The following is a 25495-nucleotide window of genomic DNA, read 5'->3' as shown; positions in this document are numbered from 1 at the left end:
TGACCGGACGGCTGTCTGGTTTGACTACTCAGATTAAGGAGGTTGCACCTGAATGTGAATCTACACATTGTGTCATTCACAGAGAAATGCTGGCAAGCCGAAAAATGCCACCAGAACTTAACAGCGTATTGAATGATGTTGTTGGAGTTATTAACCACATCAAAGCACACGCCCTCAAATCACGCATGTTCGAGCAACTTTGTGAGGATATGAACGCGGAGCATAGGCGCCTTCTCTTGCACACAGAAATAAGGTGGTTGTCCCGAGGGAGATCACTCGCCAGAGTTTTTGAATTATGAGAGCCGCTGCAGAGATTTTTCTCAGAAAAGAAGTCACCGCGGGCTGCACATTTCAGTGACAAGGAGTGGGTCACAAAACTCGCTTACATATGCGACGTATTCGGCCTACTAAATGAACTCAATCTGTCCCTTCAGGGGAAAATGACAACTGTCTTCAAGTTGGCAGATAAGGTAGCTACATTTAAAGCCAAACTGGACTTGTGGAGACAATGCGTAAACAGAGGCATATTTGACATGTTTCAAACATTGGTTGGATTTTTGGAAGAGACTCTGCCTGAGCAATCATTCTCCCAGCTAGTGCACGATCACCTGTCTTTGCTTTTAAAAGAGTTCGAGCGCTACATCCCAATCACAAAAGACCCACGAACCGACAAGGAATGGATCCGCAACCCATTTGTCAATAAATCGGGTGAATCCAGCTTGTCTTTGCAAGAAGAAGATCAACTGTTGGAAATCACAAATGACGACGGCCTTAAAAGGATGTTTGAGACATCAGCTTTGCCGGTATTCTGGATAAAAGTCATGGCAGAATACCCCGAGATTGCCACAAAAGCACTAAAAACCCTGTTGCCGTTTCCAACATTATATCTGTGTGAAGCGGGGTTTTCCCCAGTAACAGCGACGAAAACAAAATTGAGGAGCAGACTGAACATAAGCAACACACTTCGGGTGTCATTGTCCCCCATTACGCCCAGGTGGGACCGTCTCGTTGCAGAGAAACAAGCACAGGGCTCTCACTGATTGAGCGTTATGGTGAGTTATATATTTTCTTGTACTTTTATATTTGTTTTGTAGTTGTGTGTCCTATTTTGAAAGAAATGTTTACGCGTTACCATAGCAACCAGAGTATTAAGGGGGAGAGAGGAGGACGTTACTCTCAATGTTGTTGGTGCATTTCAGGAGGATGCTGCTAATAAAGTTACACAAGTACACAGTGAATTCGCGTGTAATATTATATTTACAAAATACCACAGTTTTTGTCTTGGTCGTATCATTTTATCATTTATCATTTTGTTGTATTTATCCGTGACACCTGCCGGTCCGTGAAAATATTGTCTGACATTAAACCGGTCCGTGGCGCAAAAAAGGTTGGAGACCGCTGGTCTAAATCATTCAAAAAATAACAGCAATCTTTAAAGAGGTTATTAACACTTAGTGAAAACATTCACAATGTTCAAGGGGACTCTCATAGTAACCTGAGAATAACCTGCTTTCCAGCTTTTTATTTTGGCATAATATTCACTATCTTTGTAAAACTGAACAGCAGAGAGACACAATTAGCAAACTCTACTGAGGAGGTGTAAAAGCATCTGTCTCTCTATGACACATATATAATTTGAAAACTCCCTAAACAGTGTAACTATGTAAGTACTCTGTGAAAGTAGCCATCAAGGATGTGTGTCCTCAAAAAATGATAGTTTAAATGACACTAAAATCACATCAAAATTAGTCATTTTCTCATTAATTACTTTTTTTATACTCATACGATCAAATCCCAGGTACAACAAGCCATATAGCATGTTGATGAATGTCTTATCTCTCAATGAGACAAAACTGCCACACCTCCAGACTGATGCCACAAATTTGAAAATTACATTACAAAAAAAAATGGTGGACAGCAGCCTTATTAAAATATCACTGCTCACGCTGACGCTATAACAAATTTACCTGAGGCAGCATAGGAGTACAACAGACACAACAGGAGAAGCAAGACCAAGCCGAATGCAGCCGAACCTAATGAAAAGAACAGAAATGCGTGAAACCAATTATGCCACTCGTCAAGTCTTTTTCTTTCAACATTTTTAAGGCATCTTAAGGTAGCGATTCATTTCTGGAATACAAAACCAAAGATTTGATTAGAGATTGCTAGTTTACATGACATAATTCACAGAAGAAAGCCAGTCTAAACTGTTGAATAAGTCTGAAAAGATTTAATTGAGCCACTTTCAGAAATGGATGATCCATTGCTGACATAACCAAAACCAAACAGGTTGTTGGATTTGACAATTTTGGTACGTTGATTACATAACAGAAGTAGTTTATTAATAGCCACTTGTAAATAAAAATAAAATGTAATACGTTATGTGTTTGCTTAAGATGCTGGTAAGTTGATATTGATATAGGGTTTTTATATATATATATATATATATATATATATATATAGAGAGAGAGAGAGACATATATATAGATAGAGATATAGATAGATATAGATATAGATAGATATAGATATAGATATATATAGATAGAGATATATCTATCTATCTATCTATATATATATATCTATCTATATATATATATATCTATCTATCTATCTATCTATCTATCTATCTATCTATCTATCTATCTATCTATCTATCTATCTAGATAGATAGATAGATAGATAGATAGATAGATAGATAGATAGATAGATAGATAGATAGATAGATATATATATAACCCTATATGGCATGCTGCACGGAGTTGCAGCATGCCACTGTGAATTACCAGACTTTTGTAAACTGGCATTCCTCATTCATCCACCTAGTGAAGCAAGCACCCGGTGGGCACTAGTCCAGTGTCTTGCTTACATCAAATTAGAATTGGTACTTGTCCAGTCGCATCTTTACATGCAAAGTGCTTTGTAGTGGCACAGTGCCTTTTCTATTATGTGGCTGTATGCAAGGTTAAATGAAGATCAGTCAGCCTAGAAAGGTAAGGCCAGTTTTTTTTACATACAAATGATACAAATAGAGTCAAACATTTCATGCAAATTGCACAATTAAAAAGAACCACCAGCTGGCTGCAGTGTGACTGGTAAGAAAAGTCATCAGTGAAAAACTGTAATGTAATTGCACGTTTTTAGACAGGACTACATATACTACAAACTTGAGGCATTGGCTATTTATGACATGTTACAGAGCAATGTTTACTGGAGCTGTCAACACTGTATGAAAGTTCAATTTACCTTAGACTTTTAAGAAGTCCTTGAAGTCATCTAGGTTTGGAGGCCCCCTGTATAATTGGCAGCCTCTAAAAATGATTTGGAGGGATTCACCGGGGAGTTCGATATCTTGGTATGAATGCTGAGTTTCTTTCCACCTTGAGGATCTGTCCACTTGAGTGAAGGGAACCCAGAGTAGAAGTGTAGTAGAGGGAAAAGCTGGAGTGAGAGAGAGATATGACATAATCCAAACTGAGATTGGTTGCTGTGTGATATCTTGTTTCTCAGCTCCAAAGACCCAATCAATAGCTGCCAGTGAAGGAGAAGGAAACTCTCGGTCTCCTGTCTGTCTCTCTGTCTTGCGCTGTCATTTTCTCTTTCTCAAACACTCACAGGCATACACAAACATACACAAAATCTTTCACATGTATGCACAAACATACTCATAAACACAAATGCACACAAATCATTCACGTGTAATGACCCACCAACTGAGCCCAACCAAAACAACATTGAAGTTTTACTTTAAACTATGGAACATAGAACCTATCCCAGCTGTCATAAGGAAAGAGGACAGCTACGTAAACGGCCAATTTACAGTCACTGATTAACCCAATAAGATGAAAGGGAACCCACTCAAGCAAAAGGAGAACATGCAAATTGCACACAAAAAAGTGAATCTGAACCTAGAAAATTTCTTTCTGTTGGGTGAAAGTCCAGTGTAGTTTTTAGTGGAAAGAAAGAAAGAAGACGTACTATAAATGAAGTCTCCAATTTAGTCTCGACCCCCCAAAAATCCATTACAGTGAGATACAATAATTATTTAATATATAAAAAAAGAAGAAGAACCAAACTAAAAAACTCATACAGTGTTTTAGTCAAGGAGAAGGAGAACTGATACTTCTTTCAAAGTTGTAGGTCATTCCATTTCTGTGCTTTGCTTTATTGGGTTTTTAACAGGCTATCTGTAAAGATACATCAGGGTTTGTCCTATAATATTCTAAACCAGCGGTCCCCAACCTTTTTTGCGCCATGTACCGGTGGTTTGCCCGACAATATTTTCACGGACCAGCCTTTAAGGTGTCGCAGATAAATACAACAAAATAAAAATAGTACCGGTACCAAAAAAAAAGAATATTTATTCATAACACATGTGAAAAGAGCCAGGAAAACAGAGTTAACGATAAAAACGATAACAAAATAACGCTGAAAACCGATAAAAACCCTGAAAACCATACATTTCACACCTGGGCCTCAACTCTCGCGGCCCCGTACCAAACAACTCACGGACCAGTACCGGTCTGAGGCCGGGGGTTGGGGACCTCTGTTCTAAACCATAAATAGGTAAGTTGATGTATAGTAGATGCCTATTTGCCTGTGAGCCTGGAACTTTATGCTCAAGGATGATGCTTATGAATCAAAGTTGACAAAGGAGTCCACCAGTATGAAAGTGATGGTATGAGTAACTTATCAGGCAGCTGTTGAACAAGTGTGATATGTAAAACTGGATCATGTAGATTTGAAATACTGACTCTGGAGTCTGGTTATATGTGGACTTTCAATACAGCATAGGCAAACAAAGAAAAAGGCCTGAGGCTAGAAGGTACATGCATGCAATATAAAATATAAACACCTGGAGGGTGCTGTCATCTGTGTGTGTTGTATACTGAGGCTACTTGTGAATGGCGGACCATTTTGCAGACAATGTTCTGCCAGTGCAAGGAGAAACCATCAGGGAACCACGTGCCAGGTTCATTGCAGAAGAGATAAATAGACATTAATACTGACGACCCAATTACCTGCAGCTGTGACTGCAGCACCACGCCAGCCACAGCTGCATGCCAACCCGGACAGATGCACCACACTCGACTACCACAGCCACAGCTCCCCAGGATTTACATTGTCTGTTTGAGGCCAAGTATAGTCTTGTAGTAATAGTCTTGTCTTGTAACTCTGATAATTAGAAGTATGTATATATGTAAAAACATTGATTCGGTATTCTTCTGATGTTTATCAGCCCCCTGAAAATGAAATGTTATGTTCTCTGAGTGCATTTGTTTCACGTGTCATATACAACATATGTTAACAAAAAGGTGATCAAAATTTGTCACGGGGATGGAATTTGGTTCTCGTCACTACTAAATATGAAATGAAGAATATGAAAAAGGATATGAAAAAATATGAAAAAACATTGCAATTTTCCAATATGAAGTAGCAAACAGCCAAAATCAGTACCTGGCATAAAATAATCCCATTTTGACGTGGTTGAGAATAAACCTGAGCTAAGAGATGAAGTAAAATTATGTTGAATCATGTTTATTTAGAAAAATAAACATGAGTTTTCTGTTGCTATTGTCCTGACCTCTACTTAAATACATTTACCTTACACCTCACAATTGAGTTGTGGGGCACATGAGACGTGGGACATGAATTTCTTTCCTATTAGACATACTTACTTCCACAATTCTAGATCTATATTACACACACATTCCCTTCAACTGAGAACTGATTGGTATCAGGCTTCAGCTACTGTACATGTTGTGATGTAGATAAAGGGATATAAAAAAAAATCTTTTGCCCAATAAGAGATCAACTCTTATTCCATACCTATCTATATATAGCACTGTAATTGTGTATTTAAAGGTGAGTGTGAAAAAGAAAATTGATAACATGAAATATATGAAATTCATCTTTCATAATTTCATCACTGATGCTTTGCTCCATGCGTGCACACCTACACACACACACACACACACACACACACACACACACACACACACACACACACACACACACACACACACACACACACACACACTCCAAAGCAATCCACAGACATCAACCTGAAAGTTTCTTTTGCTCTTTACTGTTCTGGCTCCAGATTTACCCACATTTAGTCTCCGAACTTCTCCCAGTGTTAAATGCCACATTACTTTGCCTTTAGATTCAGAGCTGTTTCTGTGTCATTATTTAGATGTGTCAGGGAGTAGCAGGATGCTTAAACCAACATTAGGAGAAAAATTATTACTGTTTTTTTAAGATTAGATGTTTCCTTGCTGAGATCAGATCAAATCTGTGGTCCATTTTGATTCATATTTTTAAAGACAGTTTGTGGTCATTAGCTATGGGTACTGCACATCTCCCTCACCTCTTGCTTTCTCTCCTGTCCTGTAAACTTCTTTTTACTCTTGCTTCCTTTATATGCCTTTTTTCCAACTGTGTTGCTTTCTCTCTGAATTCACCCTTCGGCTATATTGCTTTAGCGCACTGCTGCTGTGTTTTTGTAAATATTATATATTTGATAAGTTTCTTAATATCTAATTATCACAGTTGGCCACTCAACAAAATGCATTCATCCGACTGCCTCTCAATAACAATCATACTGATTTAACCTTGTGCTGTTTGATGCTGATATGGACTCGCTGACTTTATTAAAAGTGGGTTTGGTTTGATTATGTGTAACCATGTCATCCAGCATGTTTTGAGTAATTATTGTGTAACACAGTAGAACCGCCAACACTCCAAACATCCTAGGTCTGCCAGTGGAGGTCATTATGACCTCTTGCTGCACCAATAACATTAACAATGATGTTGTAGCTTGAAGAAATAATAAATTATCATCAGGATTTTTTGTAATTATAACTAAATTTTCACAACAATAGATTTTTTTAAAATATTCAAATCTAGGATTTTATTCGTTTTACAAATGATTTAACCCTTTAAGACCTACCATAGAACCAAGTCCGCCAGAGCTTATATTATATTTTTACATGGTGTGGTGCCATTTTTGGGAGCATTTCATCAATAGAACAATTATAGCCCAGATTTTAATAATATGTATTCATTAAGTGCATAGTAATTACATAAATTGCAAAAAAGTGCAATAAACTAAAAACAAATTGAAAATCGTTTTTGCTTTTTTAACATATATTTCTAGTTAGAGAAATTTAAGAGGCTTATCCCTCAAAACTGTAAATACAAAAAAGTTGCACAAAATAATTTATTTTGAGTGTCTTCATAGTTTTATTTTTGAAATACACCAATTTTCATATACTGCAGGAAAAACGAACATAAATATTATACTGCAAATTTGCAAAAAAGCAGCATATGCATCAAAAGAAACTATTTCCAGCAGTGCAATATGAGTCCTAAGCATCCCAGAAAAGACACAGAAAGTCATAAAGTCAAAGATAACTTTTAAAAACACTAGTATAGGCCCTGAGGCCCTGATGGTAAAAAAAAAAAACTACATTTCCGCGAAAATGACGTCACTTCCAGTTTCGGGCAGGTAATGGCGGACATGCAAAAGTTCGCGCTAACGTCTATTCCAACGTAGGAAATGTTCTGAACAGCTGATTGGATCGGCAAAGCGTGTTTCTGGAATATTATGTTTTTGTTGCTGCAAGTGCTTTTTGCAGTTTTTGCAAAGCTATATGTGGAAGGAAACTGTGACCTAGGACAAGCTGATGGCATAAGATGTAAGTACAACTCCTCTGGTTTCATATGCAAAAAAAATGATTGCGCTAGCTTGCGTGGTTGCAGAGATACCGGGATTTAAAAATAGTTACGCAAAACAGAGCGTGCCCGCTCCGACCGGCTCTAAAGGGTTAAACTATTTTATTGGAGATTACAAACATAACATATAATTTGCAATCCACTAAAACAAGCTAAATAACACACATAATAATAATAATTTAATTATTATAGAAGAAGAACATTGTAGAACAGTTAAAAATGAATCTTAGATGGTGTCAGGGTCCTGGGACTGGGCGACCCAGGATCCCTGAGCAGTCATGTATTTTTTTATTATTATTATTATTATTATTGTTGTTGTGTATTTTGGTGTTGCTCCTCCTTCCCTGTGCTAGTGTGTATGTGTGTGTGGGTGGCTGAGCACTTGTTTATAGGCGGCGTCAGGCCTGGAGGGTGTGGCCCTGCAAGGGGACTGGCCACACCCGAAGCCACACACCTGCTGCTGATCAGGCCTCGTCGGGGGAGCTACTTAAGAGAGTCTTGGAGCTCCCACCGACGCGGGATCATTGCATGAGACTCCACGTTAGTCACCCTGTCTAAGTTTAGTCAGAAAGTGTGTGCCTGCCATTCTGAGTGTCCTGACAGCTGCCGTTATTGTTTCCCGCAGGGAGAGCGTGGAAGGCACGGAGAGCAGCGAGCACCGGGGGGTGCTGACACGGGAGCAGAGAGCACACGGACTATTCACGGGAGACACGACACGGGAGTCTGGGAGAACACGGGGATTTATTGTTACGTTGTTTTCACTCTGTAAATAAACACACTGCTTGAACTTTGAGCTCCGCGCCTGGGTCCTCCTCCTTCCCCACTTCCCCACGGTGTGCCATGCCGCACCGTGACAGATGGAGTAAATATGCAGAAACAAGAGCTTGCTTGTCATTACCTACAGTTTAAAACTAACCACAGTTGACTGCAACAGAGTAAGAAAAACATTTTCATTTGACTAAATACGTCATTTTACAATTAAATAAATTTTATCACACATCCACCTGTGCCTTCACCTGACTGCATCCTTCATCCACTGCTACAGTACTCTGCTCTGTATTCCTTACTTGCTCATATTAGTTCTCCACACCATGGACTCCATATACTTTCTCCCGTGTCAGCAATAATTGTCTTGCACAGGCAGCAACTGCCAAAACTACATTTTATGTATTTGAAAAAGAAAAACCTGCTTAAACATATGGAATTATTGGGATTGTTCTCCATTGTCATAGAAACATGTAAAAAAAATCCAAATAAAGACTGAAGAGGCATAGCACATGGAAAACATGGAAAGGTATGTGCCATTTCCAGATCTTTTGGCTATGACTGTATTATCTAATTCCATTTCCCGTGTGTTAACCTCATTATTCCACATGTAGATCTGGCTCATGATATAACAGCCTTCATATCAACATGTTCACTATATGATTAATAAACCCACATCAGAAGAAGTTGTTAAATAAGCTGTTTGCTATTTTCAAAATTACCCTTTTTTTCAGTTAAAGTGTTCAAAAAAAATGTATTAACGTAACATACCATATATGCACATAGAAAGACAATTCAAGTCTCAAGTTTTATTTGGGATAGAGCATGATGTTATTTAAGAGCACAAAGGAGAATGTTATTAGTATTTCTGAAAACTAACTATGCTTTTCTCTTTTCTGTATCCTTGAGGACAGTTTTCCTTTCATTTTTTCTTCTACTTCTCCTCCTCCTCCTCAACAGCCATGGGCTCCTTCAAAAACATTTTCTTACTTCACTCTATTCTCTATACTCCACTCCCTATTATGCCCAAACCTTTATCTTTCTCTTATCGCAAGGTGAGTCTCGAAACTTCACAGGTGAATAACAGCTGTTTTGTTTTTCTTCTTCTTCTTCTTTAATATTTGATGCTGTGGGTACAGAGTATAAAGACGAAAATGTTTTTATTTCTGTGATTACTATCAAGACCAAGTTACTATTTTATGTGATAAGTAGACAATGCTAAATAATATTAGGGCCAGGATAGAGTGTGTGGGGGTGCCAGAGAGTGGTGAAAAAGAGACTGCTGGCAGAGTGTGAATAAACAGGAATGTCAAGAGTGATTTATGACAGATGGGTACCAGCAAAAGTAAAAATGAAGGTTGACAACATGGTGGTAAGACCAGCTATGTTAACCCCAACTACATCAACTAGTGGCGATTGTGTTGGTGATAAAAATACACAAGGTGGGGGAAACTGAGTTAAAGATGTTGAGATTTGCTTTGGAAGTGACTGAGTATGTGACAGCTGATTTTAGATTGTTTAGGGACAAAGTAAGACAGGCAACAATGAGTTGCTTTGGTTTGGATATGTGTGAGAGAGAGAGACTGGGTATATTACAAGAAAGATGTTGGCAGGGTGTGAGGAACAGAGGAAGGCCAGGCGTATAGATGCCATCAAAGCGGACAAGCAGGTAGTTGGGGTGACAGAGAAAGATTCACATGAAAGAAATCAATGCAAATGGATAATGCAGCTATGCTGACCTCAAATGGGAGCAGCTGAACGAAGAAGAAGATCGTTATCTGCGCAGACAGATTCATGAGTTATTTCATACAACTTTTGCACAGCCACTCGGAAAGTAATCTTGAGGTATGATTGCCAGGATACATGAGGAGAAATGATTCTTTTGATACCACTTTGACATGTACATTTCTTCTCTTCAGTACTTTGACAGATTGCTTTTGGGGTGTACTGCACTAACAAGTGATTCTGACCTAGCTTACTTTTGCTGTGAGAAACTAATTTTGACATGACCTCAGTTCTCAATAATGGGAACACGTTCAGCCTCCTTTGCATTATAAAAAAGAAGAAAAACACTTTTCATTCTTGTTTCTCATTTGTACCCACAAATGTAATGAAAGTACAATGAAAAAAGGGTAAAACTTTTTAAATTTAAAGGTAATCACATAGTGACATTTCTTAAATAGATTAGCTACACAAATTATACCTTGTAATCAATTAAGGTTGTTCGTGTCCTTTAAGAAGTGAAATATAATATGCATGTATGCATTGATTTATAACATAATTCCTGAAAAATGAAACAATTAGAAAAATAAATAAATAAACTGAAATAGTATATTATATTTCATGATATGTCTCTGTTCTGGGATGTTCGTGTCCTGCCATGCACATACATTGAAAATTGGTGAGTGGCAGCAAGTACCCTGTATAAACAGAGCAGGTCTCCAAAAGTTGATTCTGTTTATCTGGACGTAGCGTTTTGTGGGAGAAACGTTTCATCACTCATCCAAGTGACTTCTTCAGTCTCAGCTGACTGCAGGTTTCCCCAAATCTTATAAACAGTAAATTTGCATAATGACTGAAACCAGCCCACTGAAGGAACAATGGGCTGGGAGGTCAGTTCCTTAATTCTAATTATGCAAATTCTCATGACCATTGATCAACAACCACTGACCAAAACCCACTGATCAAAGACCACTGATCAATGGCCATGAGTACCATTCACAGAGAGTTGGGGAATGGCTGCAATCACAGCATTGTAAGATGGCGAAAGATGTACCCTTAGGAACCCTCCTCAATTCAGAGATGGTCTTTCCCTTTTCACGTAAATGGGCTCCTTGACTCTGCGCTCAAAGAGTGTCCACTGGCCTGTAGGTGTAAATAGACTGCAGAGTCCTGGCCTGACGAGGTAGCTCTTCTGTGTTGTGCCATCCGCTTCGCCAGAGGTTGTTTGGTTTCCCCTATGTATAAATCCTGGCAATCCTCCTCCTTTCTCTGTATCTATGAAGCGCCTTGAGGCGACTTATGTTGTGATTTGGCGCTATATAAATAAAATTGAATTGAATTGAATTGGCACTTAACAGCGTACACTATGTTACTCTGTTTGTGTCGGGGGACCCGATCCTTGGGGTGGACCAATTTTTGGTGCAGCGTGTTTTGGGGTTTAAAAGCCACAGAGACCCGGTGTTTAGAAAAAATGCTTCTCAACTGCTCCGATACTCCTGACACATATGGGATCACTAAAGGTTTCCGCTTGGGCAGCGGTTGTCCTTCTCTCCTGGATCGGCTGGAGCTTTCCTTAGGTGCCTTTCCAGCTTTGACAAAAGTCCAGCTGGGATAACCACATTTACTCAGGGCCTTCTTGATGTGCTGTTCTTCTGCCTCCCTGGCCGCTGTGTCAGTGGGGATGGTGTTTGCTCTGTGCTGTAGCGTCCTGATGACACCCCGTTTGTGCTCCAGTGGATGATGAGAGTCAAACCTTAAATACTGATCTGTATGTGTAGGTTTACGATACACGTCAGCTTTTAGATGTCCCACATTACTGATGGAAATCTCACAGTCTAAGAAGGCTAACCTGCCACTTTTCATATCCCCCCTGGTGAATTTGATGTGTCGGACCACCGAGTTAATGTGATCTGTGAAATGTAGTATGTTCTGAGATTTGATTTTCACCCAGGTGTCATCCATATATCTGAACCAATGACTTGGTGGTGTTCCAGGGTAGGATAGCAAAGCCCTCTTTCCCACTTCTTCCATCTACAAATTGCCCATGATGGGTGAAACTGGGGAGCCCATGGCACACCCATGTTTCTGCCTGTAGAACTGACCCTTGTATGTGAAGTAGGTGGAATGAAGACACAGTTCCAAAGGAAAACACACTTGGTCGATGCTGAGAGTGGTTCTGTTGCTGAGGTTGGTGTCATCCTGTAATCTCTTACGGACTACCTCCAACGCTTCCGTGACTGGGATGTATTTTCGGTAAACCATACAGACTTGGTGTAGACTCCCTTGGGTATAGCCTGTGGTATGAGGTCCGGTCAATACCCTTGTCTTGTTGTAACTGCTTCAGACAGTCTATCACCCTCTTCCTGTAACCACTTCCTGGGTCTCGTTTCAGGGGCTCATAAGTATTTTCATCACTGAGTAGTGACAAAATTTTCTCATGATAGTCTTTCTGGTTTAGCAATACTGTGCACCTACCCTTGTCTGCCGGAAGGATGATAATGTTGTTGTCATCACTAAGTGATGTGAGTGCCTTCCTCTCCTCCATGGTGATGTTGGATGCTGGGGGCTTTGCATTGCTGAGACAGGCCAAAACTTTCGTCCGTAATTGCTCTGCTTCCACTTCTGCAATATTGTTGTTGTGGTTTCCCCAAATCTTTATAAGATTCCCCAAATCTTTATAAGATTTGGGGAAACCTGCAGTCAGCTGAGAATGAAGAAGTCACTTGGATGAGTGACGAAACGTTTCTCCCATAAAACGCTACGTCCAGATGAACAGAATCAACTTTTGGAGATTTACTTTCCTGGATGATTGAGAATGCATCAAAACAGAGCAGGTATTGACTAAGTGAGACGCAGCATGAACAGAAGAGCTCAGGTGCAGTTGGGTTTCAATATGCTCTCCACTGTAGACAGGCTAAACCAATGTAAATAGCATACCCTTTATGAAAACTGTCAACTGGATGCATAGCAGCATATCGGCTAAGCCATCATCGGCCAGGACTGCAGCAAGGCTTGACTTCATGGCCTGCTTGAAATAATGCCTTTAGGGAATATCGCATTATTCAATTCTCAAAGCAAGAGTATGCATATCACCTCTGAGAGTGGGTAGTATGACTGTAGACAATTCAATTGGTTTAAAATATTGTCTCAGAATTATTTCATTGATAAAAAATGGAGCTGGTTAAAAATGTAATCAAATATCCAAATTTACTCTTGATAGGGATAACAGGAATCAGCAACAAAGGCTTAAAAGTCATGTTACTTCAGACATTGACATCCATACAAGTTGGTCACAAGTTGCAGACACAATCCAGTGTTGTGCAAGTAGAAATGAACTGTCACTGAAGATGTGAAAGATACAGTTTTTGGAGAAGACTTTGTAACCTCTGAAGCTTTTATCCTGTATGAATTCATGTGCATTAATATTTGTTGCAATGGGCTGCAAAGGAGGAAGAAGAAATAAAAGATAACAGCTGGTGCATCGCATCTGCCCCAGGCCCGCTCACCATGGGAAATCATAGGAAAAATAATGCACGCATGTACCCCCGCACTTTCTCACACACACACACACACACACACACACACACACACACACACACACACACACACACACACACACACACACACAGCAAACATGGACACAGTCTTTCTTGAGACATATGATGGTGAACTGGATGAATGGATGAATGACTTGGTGGATGTCAAATTTCACACACGCATATACACACAGACAGCAATGTCATGCAATCCTGCTGAGAGTGATGACTTGCGTTGCACATCTCCATCTCCAGCCACAGGCTACGATCACTATCAACCGAGCTGGCTTTGATGTACAAGCTCTTATTCCCTCCGACTCTCTCCGTTTTGTCTCACAATAATGTAGATGACTACCATCCAAGAGACTGAGAATGCGTATGTAAGTGTGTATGCTTGTGTCAAGCGTAACTGTTGGTGCATGTGAACTGTATGTGTGTCTCTCTGTATCTGAGTGTGCAGCTATATTTGTGTGTTTTTTGAGTAAAGATAGTAGCTCATTTACGGTGTCACTCCCTGATTGCAAAGTGTGGCTGCAGTTTGGCAACATCAAAGACTTACAAAGCCTGGTGGCTGAGAGAGTCTGTTATCACTGCTTATCATTGTTTTAGTTAACAGCTTCATCACATTTGGCTTGAAGTATGTTTAGCCTGCTGTATGGACTGAAACCAAACATACAAAGTGTCTTGCAGCAAGTTGCCTCGTTTTTCTTTTTTAAACAAGCATTTGTAACATACTGCTCCACCATCATTTACAATCCATTTTATTTTACTGTGGCCGGTTCACAGCAAATGATTACAGATGAGTCAGCCTTAGATATTCTATCTATTCCTGCATCAAATTCATACAAAGCAATTATGCAAAGGCACAGAGATAAACTAGCATAATACCCAAGCCCACAACAATAACACACAAACACATTACAGAGTTCTAGCTCAATTAACCTGTGATATATGCACTGTTGTCTGGAGATAATTTAGGTTTGCACACCCCCTGACACAGGTGCACACACATATACTTAAGAAGTGATGTGATATACAAACAAAATAATTAAAGCTTTGAGATACAACACAATCAAATAATACAAAGCCTTTCAACTAACAAAGACCAGTGCTGAATGGGAAAAGTTTATCATGTTTCTTCAAACCTAACAAAGTTATCTTTAAAAGTGTTTGGATATATTTGCTAAATCCACTTATGAAAGTGTGGATTCAGATCTGTAATGCTTGATTTAGCTTTCCACCTATGAAGTCTGATTGGCTGATCCTAAAAGACAGTTACATTTTGATAAAGGTGACCCTTAAACATATCTCCGTTATGCTGCCAGTGATAGACTGACTGCTCCCTTATTTTGCCTGCTTTCTCTCATAGAGTTTATCTTAATGGTTTCCAGCCTCTCTATGCTCCTCTTTTTGTCTTTTCCCGTCATGACCCAACTGGTTACAGAAGATGGCTGCCCTTCTTTGACACTGGTTCTTCTGGAGCTCTCTTCCTGATAAGATAGAGTTCTTCCTCCCCACTCTTGGTAAGTGGTTGCTCAAAATGGACTGTCTGATTGTTGGAGCTTTGTGTATATATCAGGTTAGGGTTTCTTGGCCAGTGGATACATGGATCAATTTATTTACAAGGGTCAATATATAAAAAGAACAAGAATGCATTAAAGGAGGTGTTACCAGATGTTGCCAAGGTCATAATTGATTGACTGGCTGATTATATGCTTGAGTCTGGAACAGCAAATGGAATTGTAGGTTATGATACATAGAACGCATGGGCTTGAAACAGGTTAACTGTGAATAAAATAAAATGCAAAGTTCAAAAGAAAGTGAAGTTACAGACTAATTCAAAGTAATTAAAATTGTTTCAGATTATTATGTTCAGATTACCTGCAGAGTACCAACCACATCAACTCTGATCAAAAGGATACATTATGAAAGGCTTCCGTGATCACTGCTTATCTTCAGCCCACAAAACTTGACTTGAACTTTAGCCCAAACATTTTATTTACATTAAATACATCAGTGTAGCAATTTACAAGGCAATGGAACAGGTTCAAACAGGGCACAGAAAGGTGACACTGGCTTGCCAGGTAAACAGAGGTCAGCAGGTAGCAGCTGTTGGTACTTCTTTATGTTATACAAGAGTCTGAATGGTTATGTTCTTGAGCTAAACTGGGCTTCAGAATCTCCAACGTGGTATTTTAACTTAGTTATTATTTGTTCTTTTTTTCTAAGAATAACGAATAACACATTTATGAGCATGCTGAGCACTTAACTTGAAAAAAAAAGCTTTCATTAAATTAAACTTGATAAAAACAAAGGTTTGAGAGTGTTTATGCAAACTACAAATTATAAACAAAGAAAGAAGGATGTGCTGAAACAGACTGTGGACTGACACTGGTAAATAGCTCCTACATTGTGCTTTTCTATCCTTGTATTTATTTATTTTGTATTTATACAACATATATAATTCCCCCATCCATCTCATCCATACAGACACTTTCTTCTAAGTCTGAGAGGTTTCTATCTCACACTTCAATGAACACATCAGGAGCAAGTTGGGGTTCGGTATCTGGCCCAAGGATACCTTGGCATGCAGACTGGAGCAGCTAGGGATTGAACCATGAACCTTTCAATTAGTGGATGTCATTCACTAGCTCATGAGCCAGGACTTGTTTAGTGAGTATCTCCCTGGCATTACCTGGAAACATTATCAGGCTGCAGCACATGGAAAATTATTGCTTTGATATTATTTTGTTTTAAACTGCCTATTACAATTAATTATTACTTAATTACTAATTAAAGGTCCCAGAATGCCCCAGCCTACTGTAACCCCTGACCACAAGCCAATGTCATTTTTAACAGACAGTGAATTACCATAAGACATTATGTATTTAGGAACTTACAAGATTACATTAATACATTAATAGGAAATATTATTATCTATAGTGAAGTAAACACAGTGACTCCATTCCTGATGTGCAAATTTAATTCATTTCGCTTCAATTTTATTTATATAGTGCTAAATCACAAAAACACATTCCCCTCATGGTGCTTTGTACTATATAAAGAGAGCCTATAATAACAGGGAGAAAACCGAAAAAATGAAACAAATACCTGTTAGTAATCACTTAGTGAAAGTGGGAAGAAAAACTCCCTTTTGACAGGAAGAAACCTCTGGCAGAATCAGGCAGTTATCTGGTGCAACTAGTTGAGGTGAAGGGAAAAGACAAGACATGGGGGGATAGGAAAAGTTGCCACCCAGAAGTGTGTGTTTTTGTGCCAATGTGTTTAACAAAGACATAGAATACCTTAATACTTCAAATCGTTCTAATGCACTGTGGAAATAACATGTAACATTTGGCCTTGTTCTAGAATCAGTCACTCCTGCATTTGATGAAGAAGTTGCAGCTTTATCATGTTTCATTCCTCCCAAATTTAGTTTTTAAATTTGCATTATATTGGCTCAGACTTTCTGAACAGAGCTTTCTGAACACTTCCTCGATTTGGCCATTGTCCATTTTGTCAGGTTTATGGTCAGCAACTGAGATTGATGAATGTTAACTTGTAAGATGTTATTTTCCTGTATTTTCCCTGTCATATGTATACATGTATACAGCATTATCCTAAAATACAAAAAGCCTTAATTATTGTTGTGAATTGCTACATAAATAAAACTGAATAAATATGGAGTATCCTACTTCCTCCATTAGACACACCCAGATGAATGCTTTCTCTAAGGCCACAGTGGCATGATGCAACACATTCTGTCAAACCAAATATATTTCTCCTAAACCTTTCTCCTATTCACTGATATTCACCACTCTTCTTATCTAGCTTCCATGACTCTTTCCCATAACTTCATGCTGTGGCTGATCAACTTTATTCTTCTGTAGTTACTGCAGCTCTGCACATTACCCTTATTCTTTAAGATTGGTACCAGTATGGTTCTTCTACACTCCACAGGCATCCTCTCGCTTTCCAAGATTGTGTTAAACTATTTAGTAAGAAGTCCCCTGCCACCGCTGTTAGATATCTCTGCCTTTCCATTCTTCGGCTCCTCGTATTGCTACCGTAATCATGTTTAGAGCTGATAAATTGATTTGAGTGTGGTTTTGCTGTGGTTCTTTTGGTTTACTCTCACCAGTTTCATTGCAATATACAGTCATGAAACTTTACAAACATCTAGCTGACATCAAAATGTAGGCCCAGTTTGGCAATGACTCTGGTCCGACAACTCATTGACAAAGTGCCTAGTGTGATCCCGTCAAAAGATGGTCTCTAGTTTTTGTTGCAGCAAGAAATAGCACTGAATTTCTCCCTTTTTTCCAGTGGTTCAATCCTTAAAGATGGATGCCTTTCATGGATTTTTCACCAGTGACCAATGTTTATATTCTGTCACCTTTAGATGACACTAAAGTGCCACTCTGCCCCCCCTCCTGGTGCACCGATGTCTAGTTTGTGTGCTGCAATCTTTTTTCTATCATCACTTTCAGACCAAGCCATTTTTTTCTTCACCTTTTTCTACAGTTCTTGTTATGGGTGACAGCATTTGTAACATTTTTGCTCTGCCCTCATGCTGTGGACATTTTGGATTTCTTGGACAAAACAAGTGTGAAAGCCCCAAATAAACAGTTTCATTTAGCATTACCTCAACCTTACCGATTATGCTGTTTGCTTGCAATTTCTTTCATACATGTTTCATTCATGTCAAAGCAAGTTATCCCTGATGCATCTTGTTTTTTGTACACTGTTAATACACCACGGAAGCTAGTGAGGAGACAGGCAGAAGAAAGTTCACACTGGTTCTGTTCACAGCTTAAATTTATCACTTTAGATGGAATAGCTAAAGTGAAAGTAATCGTTTTTCCTGCCCTTGTTCTTGGCCCAGATATTCTTTTTAGTTTGTTTTTTTTAGTTTTTGGGTTATCTTCACCTGAGCTGCAACTTCACATTTCTCTATCTGTAGAGACTACTGATTACTACTGATCCATGAGTCATATTATACTATGTGTGGTGAGATTAAAAAAGGCAAAACAAAAACAACAGGCCTAGAGACCTATCTGCAAACATCTAGCAGCCACTGGTCATGTGGAGAACAATGTGTATTCCCTGACCAATTGCAAGTGGTTATTGGGGGTTGCTGGCAGTCGCTCTGAAATTGATTGCTAAAGCCCCATACGCTCAGGCCTAGATGCTGGTCTGTGACACACTGGTAATCACCAAATGCAAGGACATGCATTCTGTGATTGGTTAGGGTGCAGTAGCAATCTTGAAATTGGTCACAAGGGTTCCACTGAAAACCTCCCTGCAACTGGTTCAGTCACTTGTGGGTTGCTGCTGTCAGCAGTTGCTTAAATGGAAAAAGTACTTGTAAATGACTCGCAAACCAGTTGTGAAACCTGTAAAGTCTTGCCTTCAAAATCAAAGCGTAAAAGAGTCTTTTGAAATGTGTTGCAGTGGCAAGCATGTTTTACTTTCAAATATTTTAAATGTTCATACAATCTATGAAAAACTGTGGCAATCTTCTAGTGACCAAAGCAAGCACAAGGAAGGTTTTGGTGCAGCATCCTCTTTGTGACTGATTTTACCTGGAGACACCCACAACCTCCAGGAACCACTTGCCAACTCTTAGAGTGGCTAAGTGGCCTCTGTAATTTGAGGCCTTAGGTGCTTAATTCAAGACAATCTATAGGTTAAGTATCTATAAAGCTCTAAGAACCTAGTTGGTAAAAAAAACCCCAAAAAACAATTATGTCAATTAAGAACTTCTGGTAAATAACATCAGAAAATAATCATTAAAAATGGCAGTGCGAAGCAATCTTTGAGAGCCTGTGTTATATAAGATGTCTCATTTTGGAATAAAAATTTTAGAGTGACAGTTTGTGCCTTGCAGTGGGAACACTGTAAGTTTGTTAAAAATATTTTTCATTATTTGTCGTAGCAATATTGTTTTGATTGGTGAAACAATTGTTGTTACTTGTGTACCTACGTAAAACCTGTTTATTGCTGTTAATATGAATCTGGTCCTTTTTTTTTTTTACAGAAATAGGAGCTTTGAAAAAGATAAAGGTTCTTTCGCGGTGCAATTATGATGACAGCACAGCATATCATATTTGATGTTTATTTCATACAAAATGTAATAGCATTCCTATTTGAGTATTCTCAAACGTAAACCAAAACCCTGCAGAAAGATAAACAGAGATTGCACTTCAAAAAGACAGCAGTGGCAGGAAATGTCTGTGTATTCTCATATTCCTTTAGAAACAATAAACACTGTCTTTTAACTTTCACACTCTCCATGGTGGCATGGCAGAAACTCACTCAGCTTGGGTGAGGCAAGGATCTTTGAAGGAGAGCGAGAGGAACCGAAAGAGACAGCTTCTGAAAATAAACATTTCTCCTGAGATGCAGTGTTTTTGTGTGTATGTAGCATTTTGATGACAACAATTCTTTTGAGTCAGTATGTGTGTGTGTTTGCTACAGTGCATTATTCAGTGGCTATGTCATCAAATTTTATATCCCCATTCAATAAAAAGCTTATGTACTGTGTTTTTTATATATAGAAACAACATGTTTTGCCCATCATACCTCAATGTATCTATTTAAGTTCAGGGTTAAGGGTTTGACTCGTAGAAACAAAACATTTACTTCACTTTATGTAGTGAAATGTTAATAAATCACTTAATGGGTGGACTATAAAAAATGTAATGGAAAAAAAAAGAAATGGGCCTGACGCATGTTGAGTTATGCACTTGACTCTGAAATACTTCAGGCAATGTTTACATGTGCAATGGAATGACTAAGGATTGCATTAAAGACTACATTAACTTTATTACTATATTAAGGTTTAGTCTCCCAGACCTGGTAAGCCTAATCTTAAACCATACACTTTTTTCACTGCCAGCCTTCACTGACTTGACCAGGCCTAAGCCATGTCTGGAAAACCTGCTGCAAATTTTCTGAAGTTTTTCAACAGAGGTGCTGTAAACCTGTGCTCGTTTGCAGTAAGATATGTAATACTGAAGTTTAAATAACAAAAATATTTGTATAGTCAGATCATCTTACTTTAAAATGTAGTGAAGATTAAAAAAAAAAGATTAAGTAAAGACAAAAAAATATAAAGCAACGGTGGCCTTGCCATCTGGCATATAAACAATGGTGTCCTTCATTAATGAGCTCATTTAAAAAAGACTGCTTTAGATTTCTTGGGGTCACTAAACAAAATATATATAATTTATTCTAGTACAAGCATGATATGTTGAGTTTTTGTATCCTTTATCTCAGGTTTCTGAAATGGAATCAGGCGCAGACCAGGAATCCTTTGCAAAGAAGAAGTGATTTTATTTACATTGAAACACTAAGTACGAATACGTACAATGTGCAAAGGGTGGGAGGATGGGGTGTCCAAGGCTCCATGGCTCCGAGGTCCGTGGGAAAGGGAGAGGTCCTGCCACACTCCACACTCTTCGTCATTCCACTTCAGGCACTCGCGCTTAAACACACTTTACCACTCAACCCCTTTCAGGTCACTTGGGTTTACAGGGACAGGTCCAGGAAGATCTATTTACACAAAGAACTCGGTTCTTAGACAGACTAAGATAGATACACAGATTCAGATCAGAAATTGCTCAGGATTACAGGAGATCAGCGGCAGGTGTGATGATTAGAAACAGGTGCGTGGGCCAGAGTTAGGAGCCCGTGATGAGTCCACCCAGGCACAATGGAGGCAGAGGAGAGAGAGTGAAAGAGAGAGAGCATAAAACAAAAGAAAACATATTTCCTAAAACAGAGCCAGCAGGCGAGACATGGGGACAATGACACTTTAGATGACTACAAAAACTTGTTATCTAAAAGATACAAAGCTTCTTGTGATTGAATTAACGGTTGATGTTACTAAATAAAATAAATAAATATGTCGTTATCCCAGGTTGATAAAACTCCTGCTTTCAATTTTTGACAAAAGTTTTGCAAAAATGTTTATTCATCTGTCAGTTATTCACTCCCTGTTCAGACATTCCAGACATTCCCTCCATGATGCACATTTAAATATGGTCATCAAAGATAAAAAAAACAAACAAAAAAAATACATACGATTGTATTTTTGAAAAAGGATTCAACTGTCCCACAAACTGTCCTAAAAGGTTTAATATTTGCTCTGAACCTCCTTTCTAATTCCCTGCCATTCCCTGCCCCCTGCCAATAAGCAGGGTGATAGCTGTATAATACTTTGAACCTCCTACCTCATTTTTAATAACCACACCCTGCTACCAACATGTATCACGAAAGATATTCTAACAATACATCACAGGGTGAATTTCATTCACACTGTGACCATAGAAATCCATAATCATTCATCTTAATCTCTTGCCAAAAGAAATTCCTGTGTCAGGTACCCTAATGAAACCAGCAGATGCTTGTGTAAAGTTGGTCAGAAGGTTCCTTTGTGAGTGCGCATGCGCCATTAGCGTGCTGCCTGCTGTAACCCCTAATTTCCCTCGGGATGAATAAAGTATTCTGATTCTGATTCTGAACATTGTATTTGTTAAAGCCTATCAATGACCAATGTAGACATAAGAAGGTGTGTAGGAAACTGGAATGAACAGGGGCAAAAGAAATGGGTACGATTAAAAAAAAAAAAAAAGGGTATTCATGAATGTGTTACATTTGAAACTTGCCCAGAGCACCAGGTAATACAATAAGCTTTATTCACTAGTCTGGAATACAGGAGGTAAGCAACATATTTTTTACAACATCAGTGAGAACCCAACTTGGGCCATCTGAAGTACTCCGACTATTTCTTGCAACTTCTTAAACTCCAAAGGGCTTTGATGTACAAGGTAGGCCAAACATTTTGAAGTCTACCTGATACAGCATCAAAGCCTGTTTTGTGTCTTGGCACTACCTGCCAATGCCTATATAGTGTTTGCCTGTCCTTGACAGCATGCAGGTGTCAAAACAGAGGGAGAGACACACTTAAAGATAAGCATGAACACCATACCGCTTGGAAGGGGAAACTGTTGGCCCAGCTGTACAATGAGTGAGGTACTGAGATAGACAGACAACAATAGAGAAATTCAGTCAAGATGTGAAGAGGATAAAATCCAGGTGACATCAATAACCTCAGCAATAGGACATTACAAGCACCTCCTCTACTGCAAGCCGAAGGACAGAAAAAGTGACGGATTATGGATGAAGCAAACTTTTTGAGTGAATAGGCATAATAGGACAGCAAACAACATGGACCTTTGAACATGAGTATCTCTTTAATGTAGCTTGGACCATATTGTACTGGTTCAGGTGGACTAACCTGCCCTTCAATGCTACCTCACATCACTTTCCCTCACATCCTCCTACACCTTGGATCGACTTTACATCATGGTCTGAAGCAGAGATGTGTACTTGTCATAAAAAAGAGAATGCATGCTGGCTGAGAGGAAATTTATTTCTCAGTGTACTGCCTATCTCATAGTCTTTGTAACCATAGCAACAGGTGAACTCTGCTTTTGTAACAGGTTGCACTGGCTTGGTTACTGAGACAGGATACTTAAATTTTCATAACTGTACTGTGATGTTGATGTGTTTTAACTGCAAAAGTTGGATTGAAAAACACTCTGTAGAACAAAGCCACATTTAACATATTATACACACACAGACAAGATTGATTAAAAAAATAGTAGATAAAATCAGTAGTTAAAATATAAGTTTTGAAATTTAAGCTTAAGAGTGTGGATTTGGTGCTTTATTCAAATGCAACTGAGAATAGGTGAGTCTTGGGGTAGTGATTCATATTCATATTATTATTATTCATATTGCGGACAGCAACGGCGGCAACGGAAATGAATCAGGTCCAGAAGCCGGCCATGTGGAATGCAGTGGCGGCGACAAGGCAGGTCCGGATGAAGACAGAGGCTGGACCAGGCGTGGATGAAGACACAGAGGCTGCGTGGCGGCTGCGGCTGCGTGGCAGCTGCGGAACCTGGCGGCTGCGTGGCGGCTGCGGAACTAGGCGGTGATGCTGCAGGCGGTGATGCTGCAGGTGACGGTGTGGAAGTCGTGGGTGGTGGAGCAGGTGGTGGCTGAATGGACTCCCCAGAACCGTCAGCAGACATGGAGATGTGCTGGCTGGTTCCTCCAGGACCCTCAGCTGACGAGGCGTGGTGCTGGATGGGCTCCTCGGACCCACCAGCTGACGAGGAATGAGGCGGGACAGGCTCCTCGGACCCTCCAGCTAACTTGGCTTGAGGCTGGACGGGCTCCTCGGGCCCTCCAGCTAACTTGGCTTGAGGCTGGACGGGCTCCTCGGGCATGGTAGCATGGTGGATACATAGACAGACCAGCAACAGAAGACACGACTTAAATACACTCAGAGAAACACAGGGAGATTACACAAATGTGGGGGACACAGCTGGGAGTAATTAACGAGACGAGACAAGGGAGGTAAACTGAACACACTCACATGGGACGCAGACCTTCACAATAAAACAGGAAACAAGAAAACACTGCACAAAGATGCAGACACGACACTGAGAGACAGACAGAATATAACACATGGAACTCAATGCTAAACATGAGACACAAATCCTGAAACACGAATAAACAGAAACTAATAATAATAATAATAATAATCATAGCACCCAAAAAACACAACAAACAAACACAACAAAACATCAGAACTCAAAATACTGGGTCGAACCAACCCAGAACCATGACAAGTTAAGCATTTTTATACCTTAAGTAATCAAACAAGTGCCTTATTTGAGATTTTTTTGAGTGTAGATTTTAAAACTTTTCGACTTCAGAACTTCAAAACCAGATAATTCCATGACCTTTTGTGCTCCAGAGACCAAGGTAATAACTGGAGGTGTGATCACAGTTCAGTAGCTCCATCAACAAGAATGAAAATCACTAAATTTGAATCCCTAGATATTTTCCTAGACATTTTTCATAATAATGTTCATGACACAATGCAAAAGAAACAGTTGATGGTTTTGCAAAACCAAGTTTTGCGATACACTGCAGGATCCATAAACACCGGCTGGTAAAAACTCTCTCTCTCTCTCTCTTACACACACACACATACATTAAGATGTGTCCTAAGGACATGAATAGGGGTCCTTTCTGCTGAGTAACAGGGGAGGTGGTGGCCACCCCACTGCCTCGTTGATTTATCCAACAGCCTGGTCCTGTTTAAAGCCCAGCTGTCTCTGTCAACACACACACACACACATACACACATATTGTGCGTCACCATGTGCACACATACACATGTACCAATGTTCTCTCTTACATGTGCTGTCATTTGCTGATATTCTGCCAACTGCTTCTTCTGTCACTCTGGCCCTTTGCTACTTGGCCTTGCGCCAGAGGTACAGCGAATGTCTGTGTGTGTGTGTTCATGGGAACAGAAAGATGAATCTGGAGCCTATTTGCTGTTAATTTCTGTTGGGCATTATCTCTGCTTCACGCTGACTCTGTTTATTATGGTTACACAAACACATATGGGCTCTACTGACCTATCATTTCTGCCGATGGTCATTTCGATGGCTAAAATCTGAGGTGACTCTCCTGACTGTTCTCATCAGTATGCTGCTAATATTTAACTGCTGGGAGATTTTTGTATTTCGTTTTTCATCTTGGATGGAGTATTTTTTGTGGCTGACTGTTTTTTCGTTTAGATGTGACTTGATTTTCATACTCACAGACATTTATAGAGGACTGAGCAGCAGATGAAGAAACACCCT

General features: G+C 39.4%; 1 long non-coding RNA gene across 1 annotated transcript; it reads left to right on the top strand.

Annotated features, from left to right (window-relative positions):
* The first annotated feature begins 8022 nt into the window (after window positions 1–8022).
* On the top strand, window positions 8023–8527 carry LOC145429285 (uncharacterized). The gene is made up of 2 exons (XR_013909527.1): window positions 8023–8274; window positions 8360–8527. It is a non-coding gene; the product is annotated as an uncharacterized LOC145429285 (long non-coding RNA).
* Window positions 8528–25495: the final 16968 nt, after the last annotated feature.

Source organism: Astatotilapia calliptera, chromosome 6 (genome assembly GCF_964374335.1).
Source record: "Astatotilapia calliptera chromosome 6, fAstCal68.1, whole genome shotgun sequence".
Classification (NCBI taxonomy): domain Eukaryota; kingdom Metazoa; phylum Chordata; class Actinopteri; order Cichliformes; family Cichlidae; genus Astatotilapia; species Astatotilapia calliptera.
This window is presented reverse-complemented; position numbering and strand designations above follow the sequence as displayed.